Genomic DNA, 27,886 nt, shown 5'->3' with positions numbered 1-27,886 from the left:
TAGAGGCTCCTGGAGGAACATGAGAACTTTGGGCGACCCATAAACGTACACGCTTATTCCACCTCACATTTCTTTATCTTATATATGTATATTTAAAAGTGATAAACAATTAAATTGCATTTTGATGTGTGGTGTAAATCTTAATCTTTTTTTTTTTTACAATGAATTACCATATGATATCCCTTAGATACACATTCTCACGTATCCCTCAAACATCACTGTAAACAGAAGCCATCGATTGTGTTGCTTACCTTGGTCCAGACTAAACCCACAGGGGGAATTCCACGGTACATAGCTGAATCTGAATTATTTGTAGTGTCAGTTTGTAATTTTTACTTTCCTTGTTTCACTTGATTCGTGCTTCTGATCATAGATTCTTAAAATAATTTTTGGTAAAAGTTAACGGTTGGAAAAGTTCTAGTTTAGGGGCACCACAAAGATGACATCAATATGGAAGAAGTGCATAGCAGTTAACTTATATTTAGCAAATGCGATTTAGACTGCAGAAGTGTTCATCAGTTTATACTCTCATTGTTATATCAAGCCGAAACCACACATAATTTGTATTAAGACTCAAAGCTTAATGTAGTTCATTTTTTAAGTTTAGTTCCAGTTAAGGAGCACTACTCAAGTAACTCACTGATTTTAAAGAAAGGTATATTAATGTAATTTTCATACTGAGTATAGTTGATTTAAACTGGGAAAACATTGATTTGGAGCCTCATTAATTTTATCTGGAAATGATAATGGGGGGAAAGATGCGAGCTAAAAGCAATGGAAACACGACAGCAGGGCCAATGAGAACCTTACCAAACAGGTTGTAGAAATTAAATTGAACTCACATTTTCGATTTTATTTGAAAAAAAAAGTTATGTAGTTTGCATTCATTTGGTAGGAGGCTTGTTTCCTGAGTTTAGTTTAGTTTTCACTGAATGTAATTACCAGTTTACTATAGGGAGTAGATCATTGTTTATTATTCAGTTCATCCACTACATTTTTACTATAAAAGTACTTCTTTACATCTTTCTTGATAGGTTTTGTTAAGATAGATTCAGGAGCGCATGTGTTATAGGTTTAGGGTCGTGTTTCTAATGTTATAGATTCATTGTTTGATATTAAATGAAGGAATTAAGAGTGTTCTCTTTCATTAGTTTCTTATTAGCACTCTTATTTCTTGTTTGGTAATAAATGATACAGTGGCAAGGATGATTATTAAGGGAAGAGAAAAAGTGGGATTAAATAATGATAAACTAATGCAGTTAGAATGAAATATTAGAAAACTAACAAAACTTCCATGTATGAATATTGAAAATTAAATGAGCAGTGTAGTACTGCCTAATTACCTTCATTTCCAAGGAGATGCACTTTTGTATGGAATCCCTTGTATCATTAAGTGTGATATAAACAAAGCTATGCATGACTTAAATGATCTTTTCCAGTTATACGAGGAGCTGACATTTCTGTGAATATATCATGTATGAGGCTTATGATTTACTTGTATTCTGTATGTGTATATAAAAGATTGGAAGATGAGTGAATTAGCTTTTCATGTCTATATGATTGTTTTTTTTATGCATATATATATATATATATATATATATATATATATATATATATATATATATAATATATATATATATATATATATATATATATATATTTTTTTTTCATACTATTCGCCATTTCCCGCATTAGCGAGGTAGCGTTAAGAACAGAGGACTGGACCTTTGAGGGAATATCCTCACCTGGCCCCCTTCTCTATTCCTTCTTTTGGAAAATTAAAAAAAAAAACGAGAGGGGAGGATTTCCAGCCCCCCACTCCCTTATATATATATATATATATATATATATATATATATATTTTTTTTTTTTTTTTTATACTTTGTCGCTGTCTCCCGCGTTTGCGAGGTAGCGCAAGGAAACAGACGAAAGAAATGGCCCAACCCCCCCCTCCATACACATGTACATACACACGTCCACACACGCAAATATACATACCTACACAGCTTTCCATGGTTTACCCCAGACGCTTCACATGCCTTGATTCAATCCACTGACAGCACGTCAACCCCTGTATACCACATCGCTCCAATTCACTCTATTCCTTGCCCTCCTTTCACCCTCCTGCATGTTCAGGCCCCGATCACACAAAATCTTTTTCACTCCATCTTTCCACCTCCAATTTGGTCTCCCTCTTCTCCTCGTTCCCTCCACCTCCGACACATATATCCTCTTGGTCAATCTTTCCTCACTCATTCTCTCCATGTGCCCAAACCATTTCAAAACACCCTCTTCTGCTCTCTCAACCACGCTCTTTTTATTTCCACACATCTCTCTTACCCTTACGTTACTTACTCGATCAAACCACCTCACACCACACATTGTCCTCAAACATCTCATTTCCAGCACATCCATCCTCCTGCGCACAACTCTATCCATAGCCCACGCCTCGCAACCATACAACATTGTTGGAACCACTATTCCTTCAAACATACCCATTTTTGCTTTCCGAGATAATGTTCTCGACTTCCACACATTTTTCAAGGCTCCCAAAATTTTCGCCCCCTCCCCCACCCTATGATCCACTTCCGCTTCCATGGTTCCATCCGCTGCCAGATCCACTCCCAGATATCTAAAACACTTCACTTCCTCCAGTTTTTCTCCATTCAAACTCACCTCCCAATTGACTTGACCCTCAACCCTACTGTACCTAATAACCTTGCTCTTATTCACATTTACTCTTAACTTTCTTCTTCCACACACTTTACCAAACTCAGTCACCAGCTTCTGCAGTTTCTCACATGAATATATATATATATATATATATATATATATATATATATATATATATATATATATATATATATATATATATCCCTGGGGATAGGGGAGAAAGAATACTTCCCACGTATTCCCTGCGTGTCGTAGAAGGCGACTAAAAGGGAAGGGAGCTGGGGGCTGGAAATCCTCCCCTCTCATTTTTTTTTTTTTTTTTCAATTTTCCAAAAGAAGGAACAGAGAAGGGGGCCAGGTGAGGATATTCCCTCTAAGGCCCAGTCCTCTGTTCTTAACGCTACCTTGCTAATGCGGGAAATGGTGAATAGTATGAAAAAAAAAAAATATATATATATATATATATATATATATATATATATATATATATATATATATATATATATGTATATATATATATCCCTGGGATAGGGGAGAAAGAATACTTCCCACGTATTCCCTGCATGTCGTAGAAGGCGACTAAAAGGGAAGGGAGCGGGGGGGCTGGAAATTTTCCCCTCTCATTTTTTTTTTAATTCTCCAAAGGAAGGAACAGAGAAGGGGGCCGGGTGAGGATGTTTCCTCAGAGCCCCAGTCCCCTGTTCTTAATGCTACCTCGCTGAGGTGGGAAATGGTGAATAGTATAAAAATATATATATATATATATATATATATATATATATATTTTTGTTTATGGATGGGGTTGTTAGGGAGGTAAATGCAAGAGTTTTGGAAAGAGGGGCAAGTATGAAGTCTGTTGGGGATGAGAGAGCTTGGGAAGTGAGTCAGTTGTTGTTCGCTGATGATACAGCGCTGGTGGATGATTCATGTGAGAAACTGCAGAAGCTGGTGACTGAGTTTGGTAAAGTGTGTGGAAGAAGAAAGTTAAGAGTAAATGTGAATAAGAGCAAGGTTATTAGGTACAGTAGGGTTGAGGGTCAAGTCAATTGGGAGGTGAGTTTGAATGGAGAAAAACTGGAGGAAGTGAAGTGTTTTAGATATCTGGGAGTGGATCTGGCAGCGGATGGAACCATGGAAGCGGAAGTGGATCATAGGGTGGGGGAGGGGGCGAAAATTCTGGGGGCCTTGAAGAATGTGTGGAAGTCGAGAACATTATCTCGGAAAGCAAAAATGGGTATGTTTGAAGGAATAGTGGTTCCAACAATGTTGTATGGTTGTGAGGCGTGGGCTATGGATAGAGTTGTGCGCAGGAGGATGGATGTGCTGGAAATGAGATGTTTGAGGACAATGTGTGGTGTGAGGTGGTTTGATCGAGTGAGTAACGTAAGGGTAAGAGAGATGTGTGGAAATAAAAAGAGCGTGGTTGAGAGAGCAGAAGAGGGTGTTTTGAAGTGGTTTGGGCACATGGAGAGGATGAGTGAGGAAAGATTGACCAAGAGGATATATGTGTCGGAGGTGGAGGGAGCAAGGAGAAGAGGGAGACCAAATTGGAGGTGGAAAGATGGAGTGAAAAAGATTTTGTGTGATAGGGGCCTGAACATGCAGGAGGATGAAAGGAGGGCAAGGAATAGAGTGAATTGGAGCGATGTGGTATACCGGGGTTGACGTGCTGTCAGTGGATTGAATCAAGGCATGTGAAGCATCTGGGGTAAACCATGGAAAGCTGTGTAGGTATGTATATTTGCGTGGGTGGACGTATGTATATACATGTGTATGGGGGGGTTGGGTCATTTCTTTCGTCTGTTTCCTTGCGCTACCTCGCAAACGCGAGAGACAGCGACAAAGTATAAAAAAGAAAAAAAAAATATATATATATATATATATATATATATATATATATATATATATATATATATATATATATTATTTTTTCATTTATTGATTATACTTGAACGTGTATGCATATACATGTGTATGCAGGTGGGTTGGGCCATTCTTTCGTTTGTTTTCTTGCGCTACCTCGCTAATGTGGGAGACAGCGACAAAGTATAATAGAATAAATATGATTTATCATACTTAATCGCCATCTCCTGCATTAGTGAGGTAGTGCAAGGAAACAGACGAAAGAATAGCCCATCCCACCCACATACACATGTATATACATAAATGCCCACACATGCACATATACATACCTATACATTTCAACTTATACATACCTATATATACACAGACATATATGCACATGTACATATTCATACTTGCTGCCTTCATCTATTCCTGTCGCCACCGCGCCACACATGAAATAGCATCCCCCCTCCCCCACCCACCCCCAGGTAGTGTCAGGAAAAGACAAAAAGGCCTCATTCGTTCACACTCAATCTCTAGCCGTCATGTGTCATACACTAAAACCACAGCTCCTTTTCCTCATCCAGGCCCCACAAAACTTTTCATGGTTTACCCCAGACACTTCACATGCCCTGGGTCAATTCATTGACTGCACGTCGACCCCGGTATACCACATTGTTCCAATTCACTCTATTCCGTGCACGCCTTTCACCCTCCTGTATGTTCAGGCAGGCCTGATCACTCAGTCTTTTTCACTCCATCCTTCCACCTCCAGTTTTTTATGTTACCTGAGACAGCTTAGGCAGATGAGGCCCGAATCAAGGCCATACCATTAATGCTTTCTCTCTCTCTCAGATAGCAAAAGTGGGTATGTTTGAAGGAATAGTGGTTCTAATGATGTTATATGGTTGCAAGGCTTGGGCTATTGATAGGTTTGTGCAGAGGGTGGATGTGGTGGGAATGAAATGTTTGAGGACAATAAGTGGTGTGAGGTGGTTTGATCGAGTAAGTAATGAAAGGATAAGAGAGATGTGTAGTAATAAAAAGAGTGTGGTTGAGAGAGCAGAAGAGGGTGTTTTGAAATGGTTTGGTCACATGGAGAGAATAAGTGAGGAAATATTGACAAAGAGGATATATGTGTCGGAGGTGGAGGGAACGAGGAGAAGAGGGAGACCAAATTGGAGGTGGAAGGATGGAGTGAAAAAGATTTTGAGCGATTGGGGCCTGAACATGCAGGAGGGTGAAAGGAGGGCAAGGAATAGAGTGAACTGGAGCGATGTGGTATACAGGGGTTGACGTGCTGTCAGTGGATTGAATCAAGGCATGTGAAGCGTCTGGGGTAAACCATGGAAAGCTGGGTAGGTATGTATATTTGCGTGTGTGGACGTGTGTATGTACATGTGTATGGGGGGGGGGTTGGGCCATTTCTTTCGTCTGTTTCCTTGCGCTACCTCGCAAACGCGGGAGACAGCGACAAAGTATAAAAAAAAAAAAAAAAAAAATAAATGCAAGAGTTTTGGAAAGAGGGGCAAGTATGAAGTCTGTTGGGATGAGAGAGCTTGGGAAGTGAGTCAGTTGTTGTTCGCTGATGATACAGCGCTGGTGGCGGATTCATGGGAGAAACTGCAGAAGCTGGTGACAGAGTTTGGTAAAGTGTGTGGAAGAAGAAAGTTAAGAGTAAATGTGAATAAGAGCAAGGTTATTAGGTACAGTAGGGTTGAGGGTCAAGTCAATTGGGAGGTGAGTTTGAACGGAGAAAAACTGGAGGAAGTGAAGTGTTTTAGATATCTGGGAGTGGACCTGTCAGCGGATGGAACCATGGAAGCGGAAGTGGATCATAGGGTGGGGGAGGGGGCGAAAATTTTGGGAGCCTTGAAAAATGTGTGGAAGTCGAGAACATTATCCCGGAAAGCAAAAATGGGTATGTTTGAAGGAATAGTGGTTCCAACAATGTTGTATGGCTGCGAGGCGTGGGCTATGGATAGAGTTGTGTGCAGGAGGATGGATGTGCTGGAAATGAGATGTTTGAGGACAATGTGTGGTGTGAGGTGGTTTGATCGAGTAAGTAACGTAAGGGTAAGAGAGATGTGTGGAAATAAAAAGAGCGTGGTTGAGAGAGCAGAAGAGGGTGTTTTGAAATGGTTTGGGCACATGGAGAGAATGAGTGAGGAAAGATTGACCAAGAGGATATATGTGTCGGAGGTGGAGGGAACGAGGAGAAGAGGGAGACCAAATTGGAGGTGGAAAGATGGAGTGAAAAGGATTTTGTGTGATCGGGGCCTGAACATGCAGGAGGGTGAAAGGAGGGCAAGGAATAGAGTGAATTGGAGCGATGTGGTATACAGGGGTTGACGTGCTGTCAGTGGATTGAATCAAGGCATGTGAAGCGTCCGGGGTAAACCATGGAAAGCTGGGTAGGTATGTATATTTGCGTGTGTGGACGTGTGTATGTACATGTGTATGGGGGGGTTGGGCCATTTCTTTCGTCTGTTTCCTTGCGCTACCTCGCAAACGCGGGAGACAGCGACAAAGTATAAAAAAAAAAAAAAAATATATATATATATATATATATATATATATATATATATATATATATATATATATATATATATATCCCTGGGGATAGGGGAGAAAGAATACTTCCCACGTATTCCCTGCGTGTCGTAGAAGGCGACTAAAAGGGGAGGGAGCGGGGGGCTGGAAATCCTCCCCTCTCGTTTTTTTTTGATTTTCCAAAAGAAGGAACAGAGAACGAGGCCAGGTGAGGATATTCCCTCAGAGGCCCAGTCCTCTGTTCTTAACGCTACCTTGCTAATGCGGGAAATGGCAAATAGTATGAAAGAAAAGAAAATATATATATATATATTTCTTTCTTACTATTCGCCATTTCTTGCATTAGCGAGGTAGTGTTAAGAACAGAGGACTGGGCCTTTGAGGGAATATCCTCACCTGGCCCCCTTCTCTGTTCCTTCTTTAGGGAAAAAAAAAAAGGGAGGAGAGGATTTCTAGTCCCCCGCTCCCTCCCCTTTTAGTCGCCTTCTACGACACAGGGAATGCGTGGGAAGTATTGGGAATACCTGGTTTAAAAAGAGAGATATACATAAGTATACATATGTAAGTAGGAGAGATGGCCAGAGAGCGTTATTGGATTATTTGTTGATTGATAGGTGTGTGAAAGAGAGACTTTTGGATGTAAATCTACTGAGAGGTGCTACTCGGGGGATGTCTGATCATTATCTTGTGGAGGCAAAAGTGAAGATTTGTAGAGGTTTTCAGAAAAGAAGAGAGAATGTTGGGGTGAAGAGAGTGGTGAGAGTAAGTGAGCTTGGGGCTTCAGGAGACTTGTGTGAGGAAGTACCCGGAGAGAATGAGTACAGAATGGAAAAAGGTGAGAATGAAGGAGGTAAGGGGAGTGGGGGAGGAATGGGATATATTTAGGGAAGCAGTGATGGCTTGCGCAAAAGATGCTTGTGGCATGAGAAGCGTGGGACATGGGCAGATAAGGAAGGGTAGTGACTGGTAGGATGAAGAAGTAAGATTGTTAGTGAAAGAGAAGAGAGAGGCATCTGGACGATTTTTGCAGGGAAATAATGCAAATGAATGGGAGATATATAAAAGAAAGAGGCAGGAGGTCAAGAGAAAGGTACAAGAGGTGAAAAAGAGGACAAATAAGAGTTGGGGTGAGAGATCATTAAATTTTAGGGAGAATAAAAAGATGTTTGGAAGGAGGTAAATAAAGTGCGTAAGACAAGGGAATCAATGGGAACTTCAGTGAAGGGGGCAAATGGGGAGGTGATAACAAGTAGTGGTGATGTGAGAAGGAGATGGAGTGAGTATTTTGAAGGTTTGTTGAATGTGATGATAGAGTGACAGATATAAGGTGTTTTGGTTGAAGTGGTGTGCAAAGTGAGAAGATATAAGGCATGTGTACGTGTAGGAAGAGAGGAAATTGATTGGTTCTCAGTGAATGTAGGTTTGCGGCAGGGGTGTATGATGTCTCCATGGTTGTTTAATTTGTTTATGGAATGGGTTGTTAGGGAGGTAAATGCAAGTTTTGGAAAGAGGGGCAAGTATGCAGTCTGTTGTGGATGAGAGAGCTTGGCAAGTGAGTCAGTTGTTGTTCGCTGATGATACAGCGCTGGTGGCTGATTCGTGTGAGAAACTGTAGAAGCTGGTGACTGAATTTGGTAAAGTGTGTGAAAGAAGAAAGCTGAGAGTAAATGTGAATAAGAGCAAGGTTATTAGGTACAGTAGGGTTGAGGGACAAGTCAATTGGGAGGTAAGTTTGAATGGAGAAAAACTGGAGGAAGTGAAGTGCTTCAGATATCTGGGAGTGGATTTGGCAGCGGATGGAACCATGTAAGCGGAAGTGAATCATGGGGGGGGGGCGAAAGTTCTGGGAGCCTTGAAGAATGTGTGGAAGTCGAGAACATTATCTCGGAAAGCAAAAATGGGTATGTTTGAAGGAATAGTGGTTCCAACAATGTTATATGGTTGCGAGGCGTGGGCTATAGATAGAGTTGTGAGAAGGAGGGTCGATGTGCTGGAAATGAGATGTTTGAGGATAATATGTGGTGTGAGGTGGTTTGATCGAGTAAGTAATAACAGGGTAAGAGATATGTGTGGTAATAAAAAGAGTGTGGTTGAGAGAGCAGAAGAGGGTGTTTTGAAATGGTTTGATCACATGGAGAGAATGAGTGAGGAAAGATTGACCAAGAGGATATATGTGTCAGAGGTGGAGGGAACGAGGAGAAGTAGGAGGCCAAATTGGAGGTGGAAAGATGGAGTGAAAAAGATTTTGAGTGATCGGGGCCTGAACATGCAGGAGGGTGAAAGGCGTGCAAGGAATAGAGTGAATTGGAACAATGTGGTATACTGGGGTCGACGACGTGCTGTCAATAGATTGAACCAGGGCATGTGAAGCGTCTGGGGTAAACCATGGAAAGTTGTGTGGGGCCTGGATGTGGAAAGGGAGCTGTGGTTTTGGTGCATTATTACATGACAGCTAGAGACTGAGTGTGAACGAATGTGGTCTTTGTTGTCTTTTCCTAGTGCTACCTCGCACACATGAGGGAGGAGGGGGTTTTTATTTCATGTGTGGTGGGGTGGTGATGGGAATGAATAAAGGCAGACAGTATGAATTATGTACATGTGTATATATGTATATGTCTGTGTGTGTATATATATGTATACATTGAGATGTATAGGTATGTATATTGGCATGTGTGGACATGTATGTATATGCATGTGTATGTGGGTGGGTTGGGCCATTCTTTCGTCTGTTTCCTTGTGCTACCTCGCTAACGCGGGAGACAGCGACAAAGCAGAATATAAATGTATATCCCTGGGGATAGGAGAGAAAGAATACTTCCCACGTATTCCCTGCGTGTCGTAGAAGGCGACTAAAAGGGGAAGGAGTGGGGGGCTGGAAATCCTCCCCTCTCGTTTTTTTAATTTTTCCAAAAGAGGTAACAGAGAAGGGGACCAGGTGAGGATATTCCCTCAAAGGCCCAGTCCTGCTGGTGTGCAGGATATCTTGCCTAGAAGTCATTGAACAGCAGATATAAACCCACTTTTTTTTTTTCATTGAGATTCAATATTTTGGCAGTAACTATTTCCTCTGTAAGACTATGCCTTATTTTCATTGCTCTTAGTGCAAAGGAATTCTTTCTTGTTGTATGTTACCTTTGAAGAAAGCTTAGGGCATTGTTTTCCTGCTCGTACAGTTATAGTCTAACAAATCTGTCCATAATTGGAATATGTCATGTAAACCTTTGTAGTTCTTCAGATTTCAACTTGTTGGCGACAATGCCCTTCGATCTTTTTCTGACAACACTACACATCATTCCAATACATTTCATACTTCCATTTACCATTTTTCCCTCTTCTAATGTGCAGGAGTTTACATTGTTATAAATGGAACTTTAAGAGCCACATTTTACTACATTTCTCCATCTTTTAAGATTCTTTTGAAACTTGGGGCAATCTTCTTAGATATCAAACTGTAGATTTTGAGTCATCATCAAAAAGGTATGAATTAATATCAACTTCCTCTGGGTAGTTTTTTAATCAGTGTGACAAAGACTAGGAGTCCAAGAACTGAACCCTGTGGGATTCTAAATGTAACATCATTCCACATAGGTATGGCCTCATTTACTCTCATTCTAGGGCAGTAGATCTCCCAGTAATTCAATTTGATTATAGATATACCTGCAGATCATGAGTCAGGGCATTATATTTTACTGAACAGTGGTAAATAACACAACAGTAGTATTTATAACGGTTGCTAATTGGCTGATGATGGACCTATAGATGAGCATTATCCGTGTATATCTTTTTTCTTATTTACTGCTTGCTCACTGGTTACGTGTTTGGTTAGAATCCAGACCCTAGTATTCCTAGGAAATTTTCCATGATGCTCATAGGACTCTACCTCAGTGAGAGAAGTTTTAACGTACAAAACCTGTTTTTTTCCTCACAGGCACTATAAACATTAATGCTTTCATCTTTTTTGGTAGAATCTGATTGTAATACCTATATAAATTTTTCCAGATATTGTGCAGTATAACATCTTGGGTGGTAGTTCACTGCTTTCACAACCTAGGAAACACCTGTACCATCCTTTGGAGAGGTTGTTATGGTTTACCACCCCACCCTTTGGAGAGGTAGGGTTGTTATTGTGTACGTCACCATGATATTTGTGTATGGTATGGTATGTAAACAACCCTCAGATTGACAGTAATGCACTAATAATGGTGGTTTTAAGGGTTCTGGGGAAAAAATTTGCCCACGTCTTAGTAATGGAAGAGACCTCTGTCAGTTACTGATGATACTATAAGTCTGCTGGATAATTCAATAGAGGCAGGAAAAGTCATAACATCCATTGATGTTGGCTTCTGAGAACATCAATTGTTGTTGATCACTGCTTAAAGATTAAAAATGACCTGAACAAGTGCACTGGTGTTGTGTTATTTCATGCACTTTTAACTGTATTTTTTTATTTTACCAAAATTATGCCCAATTTTTTAAGAATTCCTGCAAAACTATCAGATTCACATGGCCAGCCAGGTGGGTTCACTATATGATCATTAACGCTAGGCAAGACTCATTTATTTCTCCCACCTATATTTTTCAGAATGTGTTGATGATTATTACTTCTTGTATTACATAAGAACTTACAGAAGGGAATTGTGTTGAAAAAATATAAGAAATACAATTTACCAAAATTATTTATTACATGTTTGAATTTTTTGAACAAATGATTATTGCAAATGTTTGGTAAAACTTCCATTTATTTTGCCTAGTTTTTCTTTCATTTTCTGAATATTTAGATGATTTATAATTCATGCAATAGGGAGGAATCTACTGAAAAGAACTCTGTGGGAAAAAAATATAATGTACAAAGTACCAAAGTACTGTATCATCTTATCAATTACTTAAATGTTTTCAGTTGAATATGATTGTAAATGGCTGGTAAGACTTCCAATTATTTCCCAGATATGAAGATAATTAGTAATTCATGCATTTGGTCTGAACATAGCAAAGATAATGATGTAGGGAAGACAAATGAAAAATTTGATTTAATGTATCATTTTATTGGTTATATGTTTGAACGAAGGTAGGCAGCATTCCATTTCCATTTTCTTAGTATGCTGAAACCCAAAAAATAGCAGGAATTTACCAGAATAGCCGTGAATGCCTTCCAAATTGCTTTATTGTTGTTTGTATGAGCAAGATCAGTGTTTGTTAAGAAATAACACAAGATTCAACCCCAATCATAGAAAATCATATAAAATGTAGTTATTTAGCTCTGGTGCTCTCTACATCACTCTAAGACAAACAACAAAATAGTGTAAATACATCGGGAAAACTAATTTTCTCATATAGAATGGAAAAACTTCATATAAGAATAATAAAACAACCAAGAAGCAAGTGATATAGCACATTTCCCCACAAGGGCATTGATAAGATACCTTCCTAAATGCACTCCCACAACAAAATTTTCAGTTCTTCCTTGGTAAAGTGAGGACAACATCACTTTTTCTTTTTAATTATTATGATATGTGCTTTCATTTCTAAATAGAAGAATAGTTTCTTACTTGACTATTTCAGGACAAAGGTATTTATTTTTTCAGCTTATTTGAACAAAATTGGGTGGGGTATACTGTGTTATTGTTATGTATTTCTGCTAATTCTGGCATATTCTGAGGTTTTGCTACACCCAATTTCCTTTAGCTACATGATTTTCTCTTATACAATGAATTATAAGTGTGGCGGGAATTGTTTGGACATATGGAGAGAATGAGTGAGGAAAGCTTGACAAAGAGTATGTATGTGTCAGAAGTGGAGGAACACGGAGATAAGGGCGGTCAAACTAGAGATGGAAGGATGGAGTGAAAAGGATTTTTTTGAATAATCAGGGCCTGAACATGTTGGAGGGTAAAGGTGTGCACAAGATAAAGTGAATTGGAACACTGTAGTTCATGGGGGTCAACAACCTTGTCAGTGGACTAAAGAAGGACATGGGAAGTGTTGGAGTAAACCATGGAAGGGTCTGTGGATAGGAAAGTGTGGTTTCAATGCATTAGAGGATAGATGAGTGGATGCAGTTTTTCTTTATCTGTTTCTGGTGTTACCTTGCTAAAGTAGGGAACAGTGATTCAAGTATGAAAAAATGATGAATTGCTATATATATTATTAATTTGATGGTAACTGTGTTGCAATTAAGGTGTGATCATTTCTACTCCTGCAGAAATTAGTATATTTCAGAGTTAATCATTCATTATTCCAGTGTCATCATTCAGTTTTATTAGAAAATTTATTCCTCAGTAGTTCAGAGTTTGAAATGTGACATTATGAGAACACTTTCTTGAGATAACTCTTATTTCACTTATTTTAGATGGCGAGCGACACTGCATCACAAGATTAAGAACAGCAGAAACTGACAGTGTCTAATGAGGAGAAAGAATTTCTGTATGAGAAATGTGGAAAGATATATTCACCGGAGGATCATCTTCAGAGGCACCTGCTTTTGCAAAATGGTCAGAAAGAAACTGGCTGTACTGAAAGTAGGAAAGTCTTTTTACATTGGAGAAATTTTCAGAAACTCCTCCATATGCAGTCCTGTAGAAGATTTAAGACATATAAAAAACTTTGCCTGTGATGAATGTGGGGAAATGTTTTCATGTAAGGGTATTCTTAAAAGACATTTGCTTGTGCATGGTAGTGTTAAAAAGTCTGGGTGTGATGAATATAGGAAACTTTTTGCAGAAGGATGTTCTTCACGAACATTTTTCTTGTGCACACTGGTGAAGAAATTTATATATGATGAATGCGGGGAAACATTTTGTGCGGAACAGTGATCTTCAGACATATTTCCTTGTACAGAGTGGTTTAAAAAAATCTTGGATATGATGAATGTGGGAAACTGTTTTCTCAGCCATATCATCTTAAAGATCATATGTCTATGCATGGTGGTGTGAAATCATTTGTGTGTGATGAACTTAGGGAACTGTCTTTGCAAATAGGGGAGCTTCAGGAATATTTACTTGTAGATAATGATATGAAAAAATTTAGACATGATGAATGCAGGAAACTGTTTATTTAGAAAAGTTATCTTAAAGATCATTTATCTGTGCTCATTGGTGCAAAAATGTTTGGATGTATTGAATGTGAGACCATTTTTGTGGAAAAGTGATCTTCAGCAATATATGCTTGTGCACAGTGGTGTGAAAGAGTCTTGGTGCGGTGAGTGTGGGAATCTGTATTTTCCGAAAAGGTGACCTTCAGCAACACTTTCTCGTGTACACATATGTGAAAAGTTTGCATGTGATGACTGTGGGAAACTGTTTTTAAAGAAAGGTACTCTTCGACAACACTTGTCTGTGGACACTGGTGAAAAAGTTTGGATGTGATGAATGTGGACAACTGTTTTTGTACAAAAGTAATCTTCAGAAATGCTTGTGCACAGTGGTGTGAAATTTTGAGATGTGATGAATGTGGGAAACTATTTTTACAGAAAAATACTCTCAAACAACATTTGTCTGTGCACAAAGGGGTGAAAGTGTTTGGATGTGATGAATGTGGGAAAATGTTTTGCAGAAAGGCACTCTTCAGGAACATCAGTGTGTAAAAGTTTGGATATGATGAATGTGGGATATTATTTTTGCAGAAAGCTACTCTTCAACCACACTTGCTTGTGCACAGCAATGAACATTAGAAAGTGTTTTCTTGTTCACATTAGTTTGGAAATGTTGGAATATTATGTGCAGCATATTGAAAGTATATAGATATTTATATTTAGATATCACATGCAGCTCCCTTCTTTCTAATATTACGTCCCTGTACATGGCTTTGTATGTATATGCTGATATTTATATGTATGTATATGTATGTGTATGGACGTGCACGTCAACCCCGGTATACCACATTGTTCCAATTCACTCTATTCCTTGCACGCCTTTCACCCTCCTGCATGTTCAGGCCCCGATCACTCAAAATCTTTTTCACTCCATCTTTCCACCTCCAATTTGGTCTCCCACTTCTCCTCGTTCCCTCCACCTCTGACACATATATCCTCTTGGTCAATCTTTCCTCACTCATTCTCTCCATGTGACCAAACCATTTCAAAACACCCTCTTCTGCTCTCTCAACCACACTCTTTTTATTACCACACATCTCTCACCCTGTTATTACTTACTCGATCAAACCACCTCACACCACATATTATCCTCAAACACCTCATTTCCAGCACGTCCACCCTCCTCCGCACAACTCATCTGGATCAGGTGTTTGCTTTGAAGAATGTATGTGAGAAATACTTAGAAAAGCAAATGGATTTGTATGTAGCATTTATGGATCTGGAGAAGGCATATGATAGAGTTGATAGAGATGCTCTGTGGAAGGTATTAAGAATATATGGTGTGGGAGGAAAGTTGTTAGAATCAGTGAAAAGTTTTTATCAAGGATGTAAGGCATGTGTACGTGTAGGAAGAGAGGAAAGTGATTGGTTCTCAGTGAATGTAGGTTTGCGGCAGGGGTGTGTGATGTCTCCATGGTTGTTTAATTTGTTTATGGATGGGGTTGTTAGGGAGGTGAATGCAAGAGTTTTGGAAAGAGGGGCAAGTATGTAGTCTGTTGTGGATGAGAGAGCTTGGGAAGTGAGTCAGTTGTTGTTCTCTGATGATACAGCGCTGGTGGCTGATTCATGTGAGAAACTGCAGAAGCTGGTGACTGAGTTTGGTAAAGTGTGTGAAAGAGGAAAGTTAAGAGTAAATGTGAATAAGAGCAAGGTTATTAGGTACAGTAGGGTTGAGGGTCAAGTCAATTGGGAGGTAAGTTTGAATAAAGAAAAACGAGGAAGTAAAGTGTTTTAGATATCTGGGAGTGGATCTGGCAGCGGATGGAACCATGGAAGCGGAAGTGAATCATAGGGTGGGGGAGGGGGCAAAAATTCTGGGAGCCTTGAAGAATATTTGGAAGTCGAGAATATTATCTCGGAAAGCAAAAAGGGGTATGTTTGAAGGAATAGTGGTTCCAACAATGTTGGATGGTTGCGAGACGTGGGTTATGGATAGAGTTGTGCGCAGTAGGGTGGATGTGCTGGAAATGAGATGTTTGAGGACAATATGTGGTGTGAGGTGGTTTGATCGAGTAAGTAATGTAAGGGTAAGAGAGATGTGTGGAAATAAAAGGAGTGTGGTTGAGAGAGCAGAAGAGGGTGTTTTGAAATGGTTTGGTCACATGGAGAGAATGAGTGAGGAAAGATTGACCAAGAGGTTATGTGTCAGAGGTGGAGGGAACGTGGAGAAGTGGGAGACCAAATTGGAGGTGGAAAGATGGAGTGAAAAAGATTTTGAGTGATCAGGGCCTGAACATGCAGGAGGGTGAAAGGCATGCAAGGAATAGAGTGAATTGGAACAGTGTGGTATACCGGGGTCGACGTGCTGTCAATGGATTGAACCAGGGCATGTGAAGCATCTGTGGTAAACCCTGGAAAGTTCTGTGGGGACTGGATGTGGAAAGGGAGCTGTGGTTTCGGTGCATTATTACATGACAGCTAGAGACTGAGTGTGAACGAATGGGGCCTTTGTTGTCTTTTCCTAGTGCTACCTCGCACACATGAGGAGGAGGGGGTTGTTATTCCATGTGTGGCGAGGTGGCGATGGGAATAAATAAAGGCAGAAAGTATGAATTATGTATATGTGTATATATGTATATGTCTGTGTGTATATATATATGTGTACATTGAGATGTATAGGTATGTATATTTGTGTGTGTGGACGTGTATGTATATACATGTGTATGTGGGTGGGTTGGGCCATTCTTTCGTCTGTTTCCTTGCGCTACCTCGCTAACGCGGGAGACAGCGACAAAGCAAAATAAATAAATAAAGTAAATGAATATATATATAGATTGACCAAGAGGATATATCTATCGGAGGTGGAGGGAACGAGGAGAAGTGGGAGACCAAATTGGAGGTGGAAAGATGGAGTGAAAAAGATTTTGAGTGATCAGGGCCTGAACATGCAGGAGGGTGAAAGGCGGGCAAGGAATAGAGTGAATTGGATCGATGTGGTATACCGGGGTAGACATGCTGTCAATGGATTGAATCAGGGCATGTGAAGCGTCTGGGGTAAACCTTGGAAAGTTTTGTGGGGCCTGGATGTGGAAAGGGAGCTGTGGTTTCGGGCATTATAGCAAGACAGCTGAGACTGAGTGTGAACGAATGGGGCCTTTGTTGTCTTTTCCTAGTGCTACCTCGCTCACATGAGGGGGGAGGGGGATGTTATTCCATGTGTGGCAAGGTGGCGATGGGAATGAATAAAGGCAGCGTGAATTGTGTGCATGTGTATATGTATGTGTCTGTGTGTGTATATATATATGTGTACATTGAGATGTATGGGTATGTATATTTGCGTGTGTGGATGTGTATGTATATACATGTGTATGGGGGTGGGTTGGGCCATTTCTTTCGTCTGTTTCCTTGCGCTGCCTCACAAACGTGGAAGACAGCGACAAAGCAAAATAAATAAATATATATATATATATATATATATATATATATATATATATATATATATATATATATATTTTTTTTTTTTTTTTTTTTTTTTTATACCTCGTCGCTGTCTCCCGCGTTTGCGAGGTAGCGCAAGGAAACAGACGAAAGAAATGGCCCAACCCCCCCCCATACACATGTACATACATACGTCCACACACGCAAATATACATACCTACACAGCTTTCCATGGTTTACCCCGGACGCTTCACATGCCTTGATTCAATCCACTGACAGCACGTCAACCCCTGTATACCACATTGCTCCAATTCACTCTATTCCTTGCCCTCCTTTCACCCTCCTGCATGTTCAGGCCCCGATCACACAAAATCCTTTTCACTCCATCTTTCCACCTCCAATTTGGTCTCCCTCTTCTCCTCGTTCCCTCCACCTCCGACACATATATCCTCTTGGTCAATCTTTCCTCACTCATTCTCTCCATGTGCCCAAACCACTTCAAAACACCCTCTTCTGCTCTCTCAACCACGCTCTTTTTATTTCCACACATCTCTCTTACCCTTACGTTACTTACTCGATCAAACCACCTCACACCACACATTGTCCTCAAACATCTCATTTCCAGCACATCCATCCTCCTGCGCACAACTCTATCCATAGCCCACGCCTCGCAACCATACAACATTGTTGGAACCACTATTCCTTCAAACATACCCATTTTTGCTTTCCGGGATAATGTTCTCGACTTCCACACATTTTTCAAGGCTCCCAAAATTTTTGCCCCCTCCCCCACCCTATGATCCACTTCCGCTTCCATGGTTCCATCCGCTGACAGATCCACTCCCAGATATCTAAAACACTTCACTTCCTCCAGTTTTTCTCCATTCAAACTCACCTCCCAATTGACTTGACCCTCAACCCTACTGTACCTAATAACCTTGCTCTTATTCACATTTACTCTTAACTTTCTTCTTCCACACACTTTACCAAACTCCGTCACCAGCTTCTGCAGTTTCTCACATGAATCCGCCACCAGCGCTGTATCATCAGCGAACAACAACTGACTCACTTCCCAAGCTCTCTCATCCCCAACAGACTTCATACTTGCCCCTCTTTCCAAGACTCTTGCATTTACCTCCCTAACAACCCCATCCATAAACAAATTAAACAACCATGGAGACATCACACACCCCTGCCGCAAACCTACATTCACTGAGAACCAATCACTTTCCTCTCTTCCTACACGTACACATGCCTTACATCCTCGATAAAAACTTTTCACTGCTTCTAACAACTTTCCTCCCACACCATATATTCTTAATACCTTCCACAGAGCATCTCTATCAACTCTATCATATGCCTTGTCCAGATCCATAAATGCTACATACAAATCCATTTGCTTTTCTAAGTATTTCTCACATACATTCTTCAAAGCAAACACCTGATCCACACATCCTCTACCACTTCTGAAACCACACTGCTCTTCCCCAATCTGATGCTCTGTACATGCCTTCACCCTCTCAATCAATACCCTCCCATATAATTTACCAGGAATACTCAACAAACTTATACCTCTGTAATTTGAGCACTCACTCTTATCCCCTTTGCCTTTGTACAATGGCACTATGCACGCATTCCGCCAATCCTCAGGCACCTCACCATGAGTCATGACTGAGTTTGGTAAAGTGTGTGGAAGAAGAAAGTTAAGAGTAAATGTGAATAAGAGCAAGGTTATTAGGTACGGTAGGGTTGAGGGTCAAGTCAATTGGGAGGTGAGTTTGAATGGAGAAAAACTGGAGGAAGTGAAGTGTTTTAGATATCTGGGAGTGGATCTGGCAGCGGATGGAACCATGGAAGTGGAAGTGGATCATAGGGTGGGGGAGGGGGCAAAAATTTTGGGAGCCTTGAAAAATGTGTGGAAGTCGAGAACATTATCTCGGAAAGCAAAAATGGGTATGTTTGAAGGAATAGTGGTTCCAACAATGTTGTATGGTTGCGAGGCGTGGGCTATGGATAGAGTTGTGCGCAGGAGGATGGATGTGCTGGAAATGAGATGTTTGAGGACAATGTGTGGTGTGAGGTGGTTTGATCGAGTAAGTAACGTAAGGGTAAGAGAGATGTGTGGAAATAAAAAGAGCGTGGTTGAGAGAGCAGAAGAGGGTGTTTTGAAATGGTTTGGGCACATGGAGAGAATGAGTGAGGAAAGATTGACCAAGAGGATATATGTGTCGGAGGTGGAGGGAACGAGGAGAAGAGGGAGACCAAATTGGAGGTGGAAAGATGGAGTGAAAAAGATTTTGTGTGATCGGGGCCTGAACATGCAGGAGGGTGAAAGGAGGGCAAGGAATAGAGTGAATTGGAGCGATGTGGTATACAGGGGTTGACGTGCTGTCAGTGGATTGAATCAAGGCATGTGAAGCGTCTGGGGTAAACCATGGAAAGCTGTGTAGGTATGTATATTTGCGTGTGTGGACGTGTGTATGTACATGTGTATGGGGGGGGGGGGTTGGGCCATTTCTTTCGTCTGTTTCCTTGCGCTACCTCGCAAACGCGGGAGACAGCGACAAAGTATAAAAAAAAAAAAAAAAAAAAAATATATATATATATATATATATATATATATATATATATATATATATATATATTATCCCTGGGGATAGGGGAGAAAGAATACTTCCCACGTATTCCCTGCGTGTCGTCGACGGCGACTAAACGGGGAGGGCGGGGGGGGCTGGAAATCCTCCCCTCTCGTTTTTTTTTTTTTTTTTTTTTTTTTTTTTTTCCAAAAGAGGGAACGGAGAAGGGGGCCAGGTGAGGTTATTTCCTCAGAGGCCCAGTCCTCTGTTCTTAACGCTACCTCGCTATCGCGGGAAATGGCGAAAAGTATGAAAAAAATATATATATATATATATATATATATATATATATATATATATATATATATATATATATATATATATATATATATAAATTTAATAAAAGCAAGGGTATAAGGGTAGGAGAGTTGAGGGACAGGGTAGTTGGGCATGTGAATGAAATTGGAGTAAGTGAAGTGTTTTAGATGCCTGGGAGTGGACATGGCTGACGAGGGAAGGTGTGTTGGGAATGAAATATTTGAGGACAATATGTGGTGTGAAGTTGTTTGACCGAGTAAGTAAGGAAAGGGTGACTGGTGTGGCAATAAAAGGATTATTGTTGAGAGAGTGTGCTGAAATGGTTTGGACATATGGAGAGAACGAGTGAGGAAAGCTTGACAGGGAGGATATATGTGTCAGTAGTGAAGGGAACAAGAAGAACAGGTAGACTAAATTGGAGAGGGATGACTTGCAATAGATGAATTACCTAAGCTTTTGGGAAAGGAGGGCACATGTAACAAACCCCTTAGATTTCTGTAAGAGAGTGAGCTTTATCTTCAAAAAAAAGGGTAGGCTAGGTGGACTGTTTGTATTTCAGTTGCCAGAAAGCATTTGACTGTACAACATGGGTGGCTGATTTAGAAGCCAAATCACCAGACAGGGCTAAGAGAGTCCTACAATGGATAAAAGATTATCATAATGGAAGAGAACAAAGGAAAAAGATTATCATAATGGAAGAGAACAAAGGGCACATGTTAGAGGAGCCTTTTCAAAATGGGTTTAAGTCATCATCAAAATGCTACAGTGTTCTGCTTTGGACCATTTCTATTCTTGATTTATGTGAATGACTTGCTAGACAATGTGGAATCTTACCTGAATATGTTTGCAAATGATACAAAGGTCAGGAGGGAAGTGAAAAGCGTCAAGGATTGCATCAACTTACAAGTGGAGTAAATGTAAAAGGATGGTTGTAGTGAAAGAAGGCCTCAGTATTGTTATCTTTCAGCAGGAAATAAGATGCAGGAATCTGTGTGAGAGAGACTTGAAAGTCAACATCATTCCCAACATGTTTCCATGATCACAACTTAGGAAAATAGTTTTCCATAGTCACAACTTAGGAGAGTAGTTGAGGAGATAAACTCTGTTGGCAAATATTAGAATCACATTCAATTTCATGGACAAGGAAATGTTCAGCAAGCTGAAGTTGAACAATCCTTGTTTCATCTTGTGTTTGTAACAACTAGGCTGGTGGTCTACCTGTGAATCTGACTAAACTCTAAACTGACCTAACATCCAACTCACACTGCCAACTAGTCCTAGGGGTGCATAACCTGACTCATTGTTCAATTTACCCCACAAACTGGTCTTAGGGGTGTGATGACCACTTTTGCAGGCAGATTTTGGTGAGATACCCTTCATCTTTTTTACATTTTCTAACTTTGATAGGAACATTATTATATTCCCTTAACCCTTTCACAAGTACAGTTTATTGTTACCACTAATTCCTCTTGGATGATCAAGAGTAAACCGTTAACTAATGCATCATACTGCATTGCTTGTATATCCTAAGGTTTTTTGCAGCCTTTTCTTGGCAACGCACAACAACATACCCACTTTTGCCAAGCCATGCCTACAGATTTCTAAAAAAAGTTATTGGCTATATGAGCCTTCCTTTTCATCACCAAAATTTATTGACATGTGGTTGACTTTTTGTACCTCCAAATGAGGAACCTAAACCTTCATTAGACTACAATCTCTGCTTAGTCCTTGGGTATTGCTGGTTGGATCAACAGCCTGTGTTCACATACCTAGAACATAGGATGTAGCTGCTGTTCAGGTTAGGTTAGGTTTGGTATCTGTGGGGCACTTTTCATCTGCACCAGGGATTCCTTCCCTGGTGGGTCAACCAGTGATTCTTTAGGTTATGGATATACTGAGTCCACAAAGTTTAGTTTTATTTGAATGGTTTACACTGGTGATAAGAGTTTCCCCTAAAGTTCTACACCATGTGAAATTTGTTCCCTTGGAGTTTTATTCTTATTCTGTGTGGCCCCACAAATCTTCCTGTAAGGCTGGGCATAGGATCACTACCCTGAAGTTGAACCGTAATTAACTGATTTTCTCATCCATTATTTTCCTTTGTGGCTCTATTTTGTGAGCACATCATATCCTGTTTGCCCTTTGCATATGATTTTCTACATTAACATTTCAGTTCATATGATAATCCCGTCACCCTATACAGAATAGAATAAGAGGAATTAGTTACAGTGATATTCAAGGCTGAATTAATGTCACATTGGACACCAGGGATGGACTCATCCCAAATGTAACTAGTGAATGTGACTACTTCCCTTCTGTTTGACCTCTCTATCAGCACATCAGTAGCTAGGTGGTAAGCATCTATGTTATACTCTTTTGTGTTAAGAAGTTTACACATCTCACCTAATACAGCATATTTAAATCCCCACACATTTTTAGTGCGGAGCATCATAGGAGTTTGATCCCTGCAGATACTGGCATTCTTAAAAGCTTTAGTGATTGTGTTTGGAAGTTTATCAGGTATAGGCACCAGCTCACAGCACCTAGAGAAATTATGTACCATAACTGATAAATGCTTATTCCTTTCCATCTCTGCAGATCCTCAGAGTGCATCTAATGAGACTTTCTCCCATGGGCCTTTGGCACATTATACACAAGCACTGTGGCAGATACCAAGACAGGACCCATACATACCGCTCATAAATGGCATCATTCACTTTATTATGATACTTGATGTAACTTGCCAAACCTCGTACAATCTGCAACCATACTGGGATATGCTCAGCATGGTAGTTGCAACTGTATGTGGATGGGTTGGTCTTCCAGTCCTCACCTTCAGTTGAATTTGAAAGTGATCTTTTGTTTGCAGAGATGCCATACATCACAAGCAACTACAATTATTATAATAATAAAAAATTCAATATGCTACCATAGTTGAGAAAATGAAGACCTCTCCAAACAACCTACTAGTTAGATATGGGCCATCTGGCTCACGAGCAGCCAGATCAGTGTATTCTATGGTGACCCAATAGAACTGATGGGTCATGAAACTACACATCTGGGTCCTCTGGAAAATTGTCATCCAGAGAGAGACATCCAGCTGTACAGTTCACCATAACCCTGTGGGTCATGAGCAGGGTGATGACCATGCAGTTAACATTCTATAGATATAACAGCCTCTGCCTGAAAAAGTATATTGCTAGAGAACAAAGTTCACAACTGTACCAGTCATTCCTAGCTGGGGTGGCAAAGACCTTGGTGTTGCTATAGTCATGATTTTTCTGGCTGCTTAGCCATAAGAATCTTATTATTGATATATCTTTGGGTTAGGATCTTTCCAGCCTGGGGTTTAGATAAGAGTAAATGTAGATACCAGTATCCCTCTGTTACTTCTCTGGATTGCTTTTGAAGAACGTTGTACCTTATTCAGTTTAGTATCTGAAAGAATGCTTTGAGGTACTTGGAGATTAACAAGAGGAACCCCTTTTCTGGTTTGCCTAGGCACTTTTGTCACAGGTTTCTTTGGTCTAAATAACAAGGAGCAATCTTACATGCATTGGGCTTTACTTCCTGCCAGACAAAGGATAGTTAATATGCTGCAGCAAAACCCTGAGGTATGTATATGATCATCTTTTCTCTTGAGTTTTCCTCTTACCCCTTGCCTCCATGTTTTTTCTTCATGGAACAAACTGACCTTGGAAAGAAAAGTGAGTTTTGAAGAATGTAAAACTTTTTTCTCTAGGGCAGTACCTCGCAAGCAATTTTTTGGTTATGGTGTCCTGCCCTACATTCCCCTTTCATAAAAAGTTTCTCTTGATTAATGGTAGTCACCATTAGGATGACATCCTTGTTTTGGAATATGATGTGGTGGTTAGTCTGCAGCCTGACAGCCATGGAACAATGATGTCATTGCTGGGGTGATGGCTGTTGATTAAAGGGGGACTTAACTCTGAGTGAAACAGAACCATTATCACTAAATGGGTCATGACTGAAGGGTGAGGATATTAACCCCACCAGAAGATGGAGAGTTAGAGGCTTCTAATACTAGGCCATGGAGATCATTTAGATCCACTCACATCTTGTGGACACTGCCTTGGTGAGAAAACAATTTTTCATTCTTCAAAGTTCACTCTTTTTGCTTATGTGCACTGTATATTTATAATTCGTGATTAAGCATGTATGAATTTTATCAACTCAAATTAATTTTGGTGAGATCTGCAGGAATGATAAGAATTTTATTTCAAAAATAAAAGTATCAAATTATCCAAAAGGTCCATATCACATTTGCATCACTTATTCATGAGAAATGTTAAAAACATTTCTTGCTTGAATATGGCTTTGCCATATTGCTTCCTTTTCCTTAGTTATGACAACATAATTCAAGGAAGAGCCATCTGGAACTCTAGTGTTTTGACTTGTAAGCAGTAGCAGTACCATTGGTCTATATCAAAAATTAAATGAAATTCACGGTTAAAAAAAAAGACAACTGGAATATCTTGATAGCAGGGAAATCTTAATTACTCAGAGGAGGGCGGTTAAAAGACAGGAATGACTAAGGTTCCATGTATCAAAAGTTGCGCTGAGGCCCATGATGCCTGTGCTGGGCTTTCACAATGAGTACTATGTCTAAACCAGTTTCCTCAGATTATCTCAGTTTGAAAATGTTTATCAAAATTTGCCCTGAAAGTAGAATTTAAAAAAACGCTCCAGGATATATAAATGTACAGAATTCTTAAAGGCATCTAACTGGACCCAACTTCTAGCATTGTTGTTCTGCACATAGCCTAAAAGACTCACTGCCAACCAAAATATATTTCGGATGTGTGTAAATGTGTTAGAACTTTGTTGTGAAAAATTACTGTTAGCATAGTTAACTTGAAGATAACTATAAGGAATTATGTTGTGAACATTTTCACCTGCTGAAATTAGTGTATCCCACAGTATTTCAGAGTTGATTATGCATCACTCGGTTTGATACAACTAATGGATTCTTAGATAGTTCTGAGTTTGAAATGTTACCCACTGTGAGAGAACACCTTTCTAAAGCCAACTCTATTTCAGATATGAATTCAGTTGCATCTCAAGACTAAGAACAGCAGAAACTGACAGTTCTGGCAGAAAGGAAAAGTTTCCATATGAAAAATGAAAATAATTTCATAGGAGAATCATTTCCAGAAGCATATGCTTTTGCACAATGGCCTAAAAGAAATTGGCTGTACTGAAAATAAGAAACTATTTTCACATACAAGTACTCTTCAGAAACATACCGTGTACTTTGGAAGATTTACAAAAACTGAAAACTTTACATGTGGTGAATGTGGTAAACCGTTTTCATGGAAAAGCACTCGATAGACATTTGCTTGTGCACAGTTGTTTGAAAAAGTTTGAATGTGATGAATGGTGAAACTGTTTATGCTAAAAGGTGATGTTCAGAAATGTTTGTCTGTGCACAGTTGTGTGAAAAAGTTTGGATGCCATGAATGTGGGAAACTGCTTTTGCAGAAAGATGAACTTCAGAAACATTTGTTTGTGAACTTTGATGTGAAAAATTTAGATGTGATGAACAAGGGGAACTTTTGTGGAAAAATTAACTTTAAAAAAAAGGTAATTTTTCTGTGCACATTAGTGTGAAAATGTCTGGATGTGATGAATGTGGAATTTTTTTTTGCTGAAATGTTATCTGAGAGGAGTTCTTGTACACAGTAATGTGAAAAAGTTTGGATGTTATCATACTTTTGATATCCATTACCTTCACCCTCTTCCATACCTCCTTATTTATTGCCCATGCCTCACATCTATACAACATCCTTGGGACTATTATACCTTCAGATTTACCCCTTTTCTCCTTCCCAAATATTGAATTCCTCAGTGCTCCAATAAAAACCTTCACCCCCTCACCCATAGGATATCCACTCTTAAGTATCTAAAACACTTTACTTGCTTCAATTAGGACGCAGTTGAACATTACATTGGATATCCAATACATCCACCCTCTTCTGTGCATTCTCATCTATAGCCCATGCCTCATCATACCAAATAGTGATTTCTCATTCCACACATTCCTTAGTGCTCCCAAAACCCTCCTCTCACCTATCCTATGATTCATCTCCATTTCCATGGTTCTGTTTGTTGCCATGTCCACTCTGAGGTATCTAAATCTCTTCTTCCTACAATTCTCCTTCTTCCAGGCACACCCCAACTGACCTGTCTCCTTACAAAGCTAAACATAATAGTCCTGCCTTTATTCACATTTACTCTCAACTTTCTCATTTCATACACTTTCCCAAACTCAGACTCCTTTACCACCCCATCCATAAACAAATTAAACAGCCTTGGTGGTGTCACACCTCCCTGGTGCAGACCTACTTTCACATAGAACCATTCACCCTCCTCTCTGCGTGCTCACACACTCACCTTACTCCTATAGTAAAAACTCCTCACTGCTTCTAACAGCTTTCCTCTGACACCAAATGCTCACACCACCTTCCTCAAAGCATCTCTATCAGCCCTATCATATACTTCCTTGAGATCCAAATATGCCATATATAGATTTTTTTGTTTGTCTTAAGTATTTTTCACACATTTTTCAAAGTAAACATCCAATTCACACATCCTTTACCACTTCTGAAACCACATTATTCCTCCCAAGTCATGCTATTCGCATACCACCACCTTCTCAGTCACAATTTTCCAGGTATATTCAACAAACTTATACCTCTGTAATTTGAACACTCACCTTTGTACCCCTTGCCTTTATACAGTGGCAGTATACATTCATCCCACTGATCCTCAGGCACCTTACAGTGATCCATACATACACTGAAAATCCTAACTAATCAACACAACAGTCACCCTGTTTCTTAAGAAAGTCAAATGCAGTACCATTCACTCCATCTGCCATACCAAGTTTCATTTTATACAAGGCTTTCACTTCCTCTTCTTTCCCCACAAAACCCACTTGCCATGACTCTCTCATTACACCTACCTCCCCAACCAAAATACCATACTTTTGTCATCGTATAATCAAACACATTCAGTGATCCATCAAAGTACTCACTCCATCTCTTCACTTTATCAATGCTCGTTACCAGTTCACCATTTATCACCATCATGGATGTCCCTTTGTGTTCTCTTGTTTTTTTCAGACAGTTCACCTCCTTTGAATTCACTTTTTCTCCCAGAAGGTTGCTGATAATCACTCATCCCAGCTCTCATTTGCCTTCATTTTCAGCCCCTACACCTTCATCTTGATTTCCTGCCACTTTCTCTTGTACATCTCCAAATAACTTGCACTCCTTTGTGTAATGGGGTGCATGGTTTCTCGAAGTGCTTCAGTACAAAAAATTTATTTATGAAAGGTTCTTTAGGAATGAACCCTTTCATAAATCTAGGTTTACCTGTATTATGGATATTATTGCAAAAGATATAGAGTTTGAAAATTAAATAAAAAAGATTT

General features: G+C 39.8%; 1 long non-coding RNA gene across 2 annotated transcripts; it reads left to right on the top strand.

Annotated features, from left to right (window-relative positions):
• Positions 1 to 157: 157 nt before the first annotated feature.
• LOC139765859 (uncharacterized) lies at positions 158 to 27,886 on the top strand. Of its 2 annotated transcripts, XR_011716743.1 has the most exons (5): positions 158 to 287; positions 11,071 to 11,183; positions 13,418 to 13,586; positions 22,634 to 24,044; positions 25,492 to 27,886. It is a non-coding gene; the product is annotated as an uncharacterized lncRNA (long non-coding RNA). The 2 variants fall into 2 exon arrangements; XR_011716742.1 differs by lacking the exon at positions 25,492 to 27,886 and having other exon boundaries at positions 13,418 to 13,559; positions 22,634 to 23,435.

The sequence above is a fragment of the Panulirus ornatus genome, chromosome 56 (genome assembly GCF_036320965.1).
Source record: "Panulirus ornatus isolate Po-2019 chromosome 56, ASM3632096v1, whole genome shotgun sequence".
NCBI classification, from domain to species: Eukaryota; Metazoa; Arthropoda; class Malacostraca; order Decapoda; family Palinuridae; genus Panulirus; species Panulirus ornatus.
Note: the sequence above shows the minus strand (reverse complement) of the source record. Positions and strands in the feature narration are given on the sequence as shown.